Below are 9,700 nucleotides of genomic sequence, written 5' to 3'. Positions count from 1 at the left end.
ATCAGTTCTAAAGCTATGTCATCAATCAGTCTATCTTTTCTTGGACTGATTCTTGAGGTGTAAAACCAACAGATTGGAGCATTCATGACTCGCATTTTCTCGGCTCTTTATTGTGAAGGCAATCAAGAGTTTATTCGCAGTTAAGAGCAATGAGAGAGCGAGAAGAGCGAAAGCCTCTCATCAAAAGAAAAGGCCCGAAACACAATTGTTTTGATGACTGATCTGTGGCCCAGACTGTCATCATTACCCCCCATGAGAAGGACACCCACCCCCTAAAACAATCCACTCTGGGCTAATGGCTCCTACGCATTTCATTTGTAAGACACTATAGAAAGTATGCTACAATAGGCTCCATCTTGAGAGGGCCCATCTGGGTGCCTCTTAGATCCTTTGAACAGCACGGAGGGTCGCTGACCTAGAAAGCCATCAATAAAAGACAATCCTTGGGAGACAAATTGAAGAGCGGTGGAATCTCTCGTCTTTGCCTTACTCAGCTGTGAGTTTATGGGTGAGGCTGATGATATTTGGCCACTGTACTGTGTTCGTTACTCAACTTTGCTGTCATTATTTGGCCGTCGGGGTCAAGTTGTTTCTGAGGTGAATTAGACGTTGGCTCCTTCGCAGGAGATTTGGAAAAGGCTGTCGCACAAAAAGTGAAATTTAAATGTTTTGAGTGTTTTTTTCCCATGCTTTGCTCCAAACTGGTCCAAAATGAGTTATCTGACTTTGAAGGAATATTCTGAAGTCAGTACAATCATCAGCATTTGCAAAATGTTGATTAGCCTACCGCAAAAATAATTTAAACTTGTTTACTTAAAAAATGCACTTATAATGAAAGTGAACGGACGATTTCTGGAGATTTTGAAAGCAGAAATATGAAACTTAATTTTATAAGTTAAAACCAAATTTTATCAGCCTGACAAGCCAGATCCACATCAAGATGTTTGGTCTGGAAACTCACCATTGACAGGGCTCAATCTGAGGGGCGGATAAACGGTTGTCTCTCAGACTCCCTCTGCATGACGTGCACGCAATTGGATAGCGCTACAACCAACCAGAGCAACGTGAAGAGGAGCTAGTTGAAAGATTAAACTTTCGCCGTATTCAGTCGGCAAAACTCCGAACACATCTTCACTTTTTAAGATGACTTCAGTGCCGTTCTTTTCTCAGAGAAAAGCTTAACTCCAAGTCTTTCAGAGTCACGGTCAAAGCTGATTCGAAAGACCGCCGTTCAGCAGTTTCTGTGTTTACTAGAAGCACGCAAACGCAACTCGGCCGTCGTCATTATGGCCCCGCCAACCTACCCATTACATTATGTGATTGGCCCGACCAGAGTTTGCCGTTTACAGCTCAGAAGTGTATTGAGAGTTGCTAGACGACACTCGCGGCAAATAAGATTTGCTGCCGCTAGGGTGCGTTTAGATTTCTAAGCTAAAATTTTATAAGTTAACTGTATAATCTGTTTAAAAGCTATCTGAAAATGTTTACAGTAGTTTTAGGGTTTACAGTAAAATTAGATATAACTTTACATAGAAACGTTTTTTTTTAATTATTATTCTTACGTCACGTTAACATGGATGTACACAAAAAAGTTAGGAAATAATTAACGTCTTGTGGCTATTCTGTTGAAACCGCGAGTATTTTAACATTTTTACGGATTGGCCCTATTCATTTCCATTGCAAGTGGCTCACTGTAACCCATAATTTTTTTGCTTTTTTAAACAAAGGAAAGAACATTTTGATAATAAAAATTATGCCACAAATTTGGTTTGTGTTGGTTTAAGTTTAATTCGTACTGAACCAGAAATATTTCTTTAATTAGCCACATTCATTCTTGTATGTACTATTATTACTTTATTTAAAGGTGCATTCAATTTAACTTAAAGCATTACACATCCTCTAAATATTATTATTAAGCTTTATGTGTTTATGTGTACATTTTGAGGCATGCTGCTGTTGATTTTTATTATCTAATCAGGCGTTTGATGTCCTGGACCACATCATTGACCGTTGTTCCACCTCCAAATAACGGGTTTTAACCACCGCCTTTAAATGACCAAATGATTGCAATGAAATGACACGATAAATCACACAGAGTCCATTGACAGTCTTTCAGTCAAACGTACAATATACATTGTAATTTAAGCGATTGGCCCCTGATAGGGGAGCTAATTGTTCGCTTTTTTTTTTTTTTTTTTGGTCAATAGTCAGAAAAGGTCAGTGGTGAAGCTGTCACTGCCTTTCACAATGCCAGCCAGGCAACAGATGTTAATTCGAACCATTACTGTCCTATCGCTCGGCGAGATGAGTTCATGACAAACAGCAGAGCTCTCTCCCATGCCGAGAGAGAGACAATCCAACAGACTATAATTACCTTCAGTGCCATGAGACTGATGGAGACAAGCCCTGCAGAAAAGGACCCATCACCTACCTTAGATATAATATTTTACTACCTAGTAATTTATCCATCATTCCTGAAAGCACTTGGGTCCTATTGTTGTCAGAGCAGGGGAATGAAGGCACCGGCGAGGACTTCAATCTCTGAAATTACACCGTTTTGGAGACAAAGGCAGGATGGAGGGAGAAACAAGGAAGCCATGCTTTTGGGTGGCACTTTTATCATTGAGTGGCAGATAGTTGAACAATCAGCAAGTCTGGGGGCAAAGTGATGTTGAGGCAGACAGTGCCTTTTGTTTTTAGGCTGAATCGAAATGGGTTTGGGGCTGCAAATGAAAAGACATTTATAGCATATCAAAATATAATTTTACTGTAACCGATTCTGTTATTTGAAAGGCTTGGTCTGGAGGGGGAAAAACACAAGTTCTTGTGGAACTGATCATATTTCATGCTGAAGTACACGTGCTGTACGTTAGCTGTATTTCCAGTCTGTCAGGCTAGATATTTCCAGCACAAAGATTATCATAGAATTACAGTTTCATTCCTAGGCAACTTTTTGTGACACCCAAGTAATCGTTTTTTGTCTTTTTTTTGTTTTCAGTATTTTGTCAGTATTTCATCATCATATTCAATAATTTTCATCATATTCATTATTTACTTGAATCAACCCGAAGGGCCCCTGTTCTCTAACACGATGTTTAATTTAATGCATTTTGGTGGAAGCAATTTTTTTTGTTGAGATTTTAAGTGTTTTTAGTTAAATTTATAGCTTGATTATTTTAAGGCTTAAGCCTAGTCCCAGACCAAAATGCATGTTTGAGCTGTTTTAACTGAAAGCAACTTGGACTGACATATCTTAAATTATGCCGGTGCCATTATTTTTTGTACGTTTTTTATCCAAGTCATGTTTATAAAAGGTACTTACATATCTTAATTGAACTAAGGCCTAATCCTGGCTTAATCTAAGCCCTGTTTGTGAAACCAGGCCATAATATATTAATTTAAATACTTTTAAGTCAACCTTGCGGCCCCTTTGGTGTGGAGGCCCCCTGTTTGCAAACCACTGACTCAAATGGCATCTAATTTTATTTGAAAAGTTAAACCAAATAAAATATATTTTAAATGTATTAACATTTAATAAATACAACATGTGGAAACTGCTGAAATAACATTATAATGAATACACTTGTTATATGATGATGTGAATTCATTATGCTTTAGTTATTCATTGTCTGTGTTTTATTGCCTTGTTAAGGAAAGAAAGCATATTCATGACTTGAACATTCTGAAAAGCATGCGACACGTGGAGACCTATATTTGATCCGAGTTTCAAGCATTTTCGCCTAGGCGTTTTTGAGATATAAGCGGAAAAGAGAAATTCGTCCAAGGGGGCTGACCCACTCAGCCAAGCCAGAGATTGAGCACTCTCCCCGGCTTGGCTTCGAGCCTCAAAGGGCTTGGATGTAAGATCAAATATGGGATTTTTAACTACTTTTATGGAATATGAGATTCAGTGTTTAACTTTAGCTCAAGTCAATCCATTACATTATTTACCATGGTTGTATTATTTAAAAGCTTGCTAGATGTTTCTTCAGAAACATTTTAGTTCTTTGGTAATATCTTGCAGGGTTGTTTTTGTCATATTTTCATATAGTAATATTGTTCCTACTGCAATATGCTCCTTCACCTTTTCCTGAACCTTTCAATCCAGATCTGGCCTCTGAAGCAAAACTACCGAGCCGTGCAGAGTCGGTGTAAGGAAAAGCCACCAGCCAGTCAGTGAATCCCACAAAAGAGGAAGTGCATCTTCTGCTTGTCATTTCAGCTCGGTGATGTTGCTGGTTTTAATGACCTTCCCGAGCATTCACCACAGCCAGGGGGTCATGCAAACCCACGACTCTCCAGGAAAAGCCCTCCATTAATGGGAAGAGGAACAGAAGCACCCGGGCCGCTTCAGTTCGGTGGACAGATGGGAGGCCATTGTAAATATTTTGATTGATGGAGGGTGGGGTCAAGGCGTAAACCTTTGTTTTCCATATAAATGGGGAGGGCGGGAATCCAATGCAGGATGTTGGCTTGTTTTTGATAGGCCTCCCATTCCTTTGCATGGCAGAGTGCAGAGACACTGAAGGTTAGTGAAGGTTTCCATGGATCTAAAGAATGTTGTGGACATGTTTTGTGTATCTGACCTCGTTTTAAATGTAAGGTTCCTGCTTGTCTGAGGAATATCCTTTAGCGAAGATTGTGTGTATTTGTCTGACCGTTGTATGTGTTTGACCGTATGGGTAATAATTGCTGTTGTTTTTTCCTCGCAATGACAGATGGATCTGATTTGACCCAAGGTAATGCTTTGTTGTCAAATTAGACCTGACCAAATGTAATTTTGCCTTGAGAGTGTGATTTATTTTTTTCTTTCCCAGGAAGAGTCAACAAGCAAAAGAATCTGAAGCAACAGGTGAATTCATCCCCTCACACACACTCACACCTTCCTCTCCTCCCCAAACAGAAAAACACTCCTAACCGGCAAACTGCAACAGTGACCAGCCCAGGGATCTAAATCAGCCTTTGCCCACACATTACCTTAATGATGTCACAAAGGAATGCCCCATGGTCCTAGCCTCTGATTGGCCCACAGCTCCTCACAGGTCTAATCAGGAAGTGTTGGTGTTAAGAAGAGTGGCTTTTCTAATTTAAGGTGTTATCTGCAAGACAATGGCCTGTTTTGTTATTGCGTTAGAAAGGTGATTCGTCCCAGGGGTTCTGACACATCTTCTTTCACACATGTACCCTGTTAAGGGGCCAAGAGACTGGAACAGTCAACATGCTACAAAGTGTATAGGCCGAAACAGATAATTACATTTGTGTGAAATGATTGGCAAAGTCCCTTTAAAAGTGATTAAAAAAATCACAATAATGGCTTTTAGTAGTTTGTTACTTTATTATAAAATGTGGTGATTGCGATTGTGGTTGCTTATTGGTCAGTGCAGAAGTTCTGAATGAAAATACATTACAAAATGATTACATTATTATGATTACTTATTCTTTTTAGGCAGCAATTAATTGCACTAGCTACAGATGATATTTACACTGTAAATGGCAACACAAAGTCATTTCTTTGCACAGTGTAAATGGTCGTTAGATGCTACTATTAGATGATATACACTCTTAAAAGAAAAGGTTCTATCGGCGCTACGTATTTTCAACCCCTAAAAGGTTCTATATAGAACCCTTTTAAGTGCCAAAAGGGTTCTTTCTTGTCATTTATAGAACCTTTTTAGCATAAAAGGTTCTTTGGAGTTGAGTAAAGAACACTATAGTTCTATATAGAACCCCAATGAACCCTTTTTTTCTAAGAGTGTTCTCAACTCAAAAGAACCTTTTATGCTAAAAAGGTTCTATAATGACAAGAAGGAACCCTTTTGGCACTTAAAAATGGTTCTATATAGAAGCTTTTAGGGGTTCCAAATACATAGCGCCGATAGAACCTTTTATTCTAAGAGTGTACTATTTGCACCGTGGTTTATTGTAGAATTATAAAAATTACATCCTGTTCAGCCCGGATTCATCCAACAGTGCTTTTAGCTTTGGTCCCATGACACCTCAGTTTGCTCCGTCTTTTGGACAAAAACATGCAGTATGATAAACAGATTGGTGCAGTAGTAAAAGCGAGTTTTTACCAGCTAAGACTTCTTAGTAAGGTCAAATATTTTTTGTCCAGAGCCGACCTTGAAAAAGCAATTCATGCCTTCATCAGCTCGAGGATCGGCTACTGTAATGCCCTCTACACTGGACTAAATACATCACTCATCAGTCGCCTTCAACTGGTACAAAACGCAGCCGCACATCTTCTCTAATACATCTAAACGGTCACACATCACCCCTGTCCTCCGCTCGCTTCACTGGCTCCCAGTGCAGTTTAGGGTGGAGTATAAAGTCCTGTTGTTTGTGTTTAAGGCCATCCATGGTTTGGCCCCAATATACCTCACTGAACTAGTAAAAACATATCAGCCAGCCAGAACACTCCGTTCCTCTGATTATGTTTCTCTGGTTACCCCAACATACAGGTATAAAAAGTTTGGAGGCCGGTCATTTAGTGTTCAAGGACCAAAGTTGTGGAATGCACTCCCTTTGCACCTCCGAAACATCACGGTGCTGAGTGTTTTCAAAACACATCTGAAAACACTTTTTTTAATCAAGCTTTTGACTCTTAGTATTGGACTTGATTGCTTGGACTTGTCTTTATGTTGTCGTTTGATGTTTGTTTTGGAAAGCGCCTTGTGCACCTTTTGGCTGCTGCAAGGCGCTATATAAATAATAATTGATTGATTGATTGATAAATTAGTATGCAATAATAGCAGCATATTCAACCCAAATGCTTATATTTATTAAAATCATAAATCGATGCAGCTTTATTGGGTTCGCTAAAAGGTTACGTCAAAAATGTAATGCCCTCCTCCTTACTTTCCTAGCCACTGGTTCTGTTATCAGCGGGATTTCTTTTGTAATTTTATCTGGCTCAACAGAAAATGGTGGGCGGAGTTAGTGTAAATAGCCTCTGCCAACAGTAACAACAACATTTGCACTTGGTGTAACTAGATACTCCGTTATCATTGTTGTTATTATTAATAACAATATTTTTTTGTTTTTTTATCATTTTAATTATTTTGTACATTTATTTACATATTTGGTCCTATGTAGGGTTGCAGAATATTTATTTATTTATTAAACCGCTTGTCAAATCAACTTTATTTATATAGCGCTTTTACAATTCCGATTGTTTCGAAGCAGCTTCACAGTGTTAAACAGGAAAATATTGCAGCAAAATTTGATTCGGCTGTACAGTCGTTCTGGAGAAAACGGTTATGTTATTAGCTTATTTTAATTTATCATATAGCGACAATGTGGGAAGATCACTAATATAGCTAATACATTTAATTTCGTAATTTTATTTGGCTATTTAGTTGAAAACTTAGATCTAAATTTTAGTGTCCCCAACTGAGCAAGCCAAGCCAAAGGCGACAGTGGCAAGGAACCAAAACTCCATCAGGTATTTTTTATTTATTTATCCTCCAAACCGTTTGTCCTATAGAATCATAGAATTGATTTATTTACCAAATTGCTTGTAGGGTTGTGGAATGTATTTTATTTATTTCAGTAATACACTCAATGCTGTGCTAAATTGTTAGTATAGTCATGGCTAAAGTGTTTGCAAGTAAGCCAGCTGTCAAAATTGAACAAACTAAGAGTTCTCAGTGTCCTGTGCCATTCTTCCAAAATAAATTTTATAATTTACATTGATAAACATACAATCTGTTTGTTGCCGTTAGTACTGAGCGTTTGCCGTTGTAGATCAGTGTGGTTGATACCGGATGATTGACATGAAATGATGTCTAACGGCGCTGGAGTTGTTAGCACATTCAATTGACATTAAGATAAATTGACTGCAGAGGGAACAGCCGCTAAGAGTCAAACAGACACGCATATGCACGAACGGCCCCTCATAAACATGATTGAAAGCTCTGTACACATCCATCCACGTGCTTGCCTGAATCGCACATAATAACTCCAGGACACAAGCGTAACACACACACACATAACCACACAGTCAATTGAGTGTGAGAATGACGATGAAACAATCTTTTCCGCTCTGGGCCTGTAATCGGGGCCTCACTTTTGAGCAGCGTCCATGTGAATATGTAGCATATTTGTCACATGGCTTTAATAGAGAGAATCAAGTTATTTAGTTTGGGTAATGAGGTGGTGGCTTGTTGTGGGTTGGCAGTGACCTCTTTCAAACACAGGGGCATGAACATGTGAACCAAGGAGGTGATGACTGCTTTGCCCAGCAAGAATGTTAATATCTCACTTGATATTCTGCTCCATAAATCCCTATCTGTATATCGTGAGCATTCAATTTGTAGACTAACAGGAGCCGTGATCCTAACACTAGCAAACAAATTGAATGTTTCTTCAATTTTGAGCACTTTTAGATTTATTTTTTATCTGTAACAAATTGGAAAAGTTGTTCTGTTAAAAAAAAGTGTTAAAAGTAGGTAACTGTAAAAATAATAGTCTTGAAATTGTATTTATTTTAAAAATGTTTCAATAATGTTTTACATTATTTTTTCATTTCATTAAAATACACTCACCTAAAAGATTATTAGGAACACCACACTAATACTGTGTTTAACCCCCTTTCACATTCAGAACTGCCTTAATTCTACGCGGCATTGATTCAACAAGGTGCTGAAAGCATTCTTTAGAAATGTTGGCCCATATTGATAGGATAGCATTTTGCAGTTGATAGAGATTTGTGGGATGCACATCCAGGGCACAAAGATGCTCTATTGGGTTGAGATCTGGTGACTGGGCGGGCCATTTTAGTACAGTGAACTCATTGTCATGTTCAAGAAACCAATTTGAAATGATTCGAGCTTTGTGACATGGTGCATTATCCTGTTGGAAGTAGCCATCAGAGGATGGGTACATGGTGGTCATAAAGGGATGGACATGATCAGAAACAATGCTCAGGTAGGCCGTGGCATTTAAACAATGCCCAATTGGCAAAAAGGGGCCTAAAGTCTGCCAAGATACCATCCCCCACACCATTACACCACCACCACCACCAACCAGCCTGCACAGTGGTAACAAGGCATGATGGATCCATGTTCTCATTCTATTTATGCCGAATTCGGACTCAACCATCCGAATGTCTCAACAGAAATCGAGACTCATCCGACCAGGCAACATTTTTCCATTCTTCAACTGTCCAATTTTGGTGAGCTTGTGCAAATTGTAGCCTCTTTTTCCTATTTGTAGTGGAGATGCGTGGTACCCAGTGGGGTCTTTTTGCTGTTGTAGCCCATCCGCCTCAAGGTTGTGCGTGTTGTGGCTTCACAAATGCTTTGCTGCATACCTCAGTTGTAACGAGTGGTTATTTCAGTCAAAGTTGCTCTTCTATCAGCTTGAATCAGTCTGTCCATTCTCCTCTGACCTCTAGCATCAACAAGGCATTTTCGCCCACAGGACTGCCGCATACTGGATGTTTTTCCCTTTTCACACTACTCTTTTTAAATCTCTTTGTAAATCCCAATAACTGAGCAGATTGTGAAATACTCAGACCGGCCCGTCTGGCACCAACAACCATTCCATGCTCAAAATTGCTTAAATCACCTTTCTTTCCCATTCTGACATTCAGTTTGGAGTTCGGGAGATTGTCTTGACCAGGACAACAGCCCTAAATACATTGTAGCAACTGCCATGTGATTGGTTGATTAGATAATTGCATTGATTACAAATTGAA

This window comes from Pseudorasbora parva, chromosome 25 (assembly GCF_024679245.1).
Source record: "Pseudorasbora parva isolate DD20220531a chromosome 25, ASM2467924v1, whole genome shotgun sequence".
Taxonomy (NCBI): domain Eukaryota; kingdom Metazoa; phylum Chordata; class Actinopteri; order Cypriniformes; family Gobionidae; genus Pseudorasbora; species Pseudorasbora parva.
The sequence above is the reverse complement of the archived record's forward strand: the minus strand, read 5'-3'. Positions refer to the sequence as shown.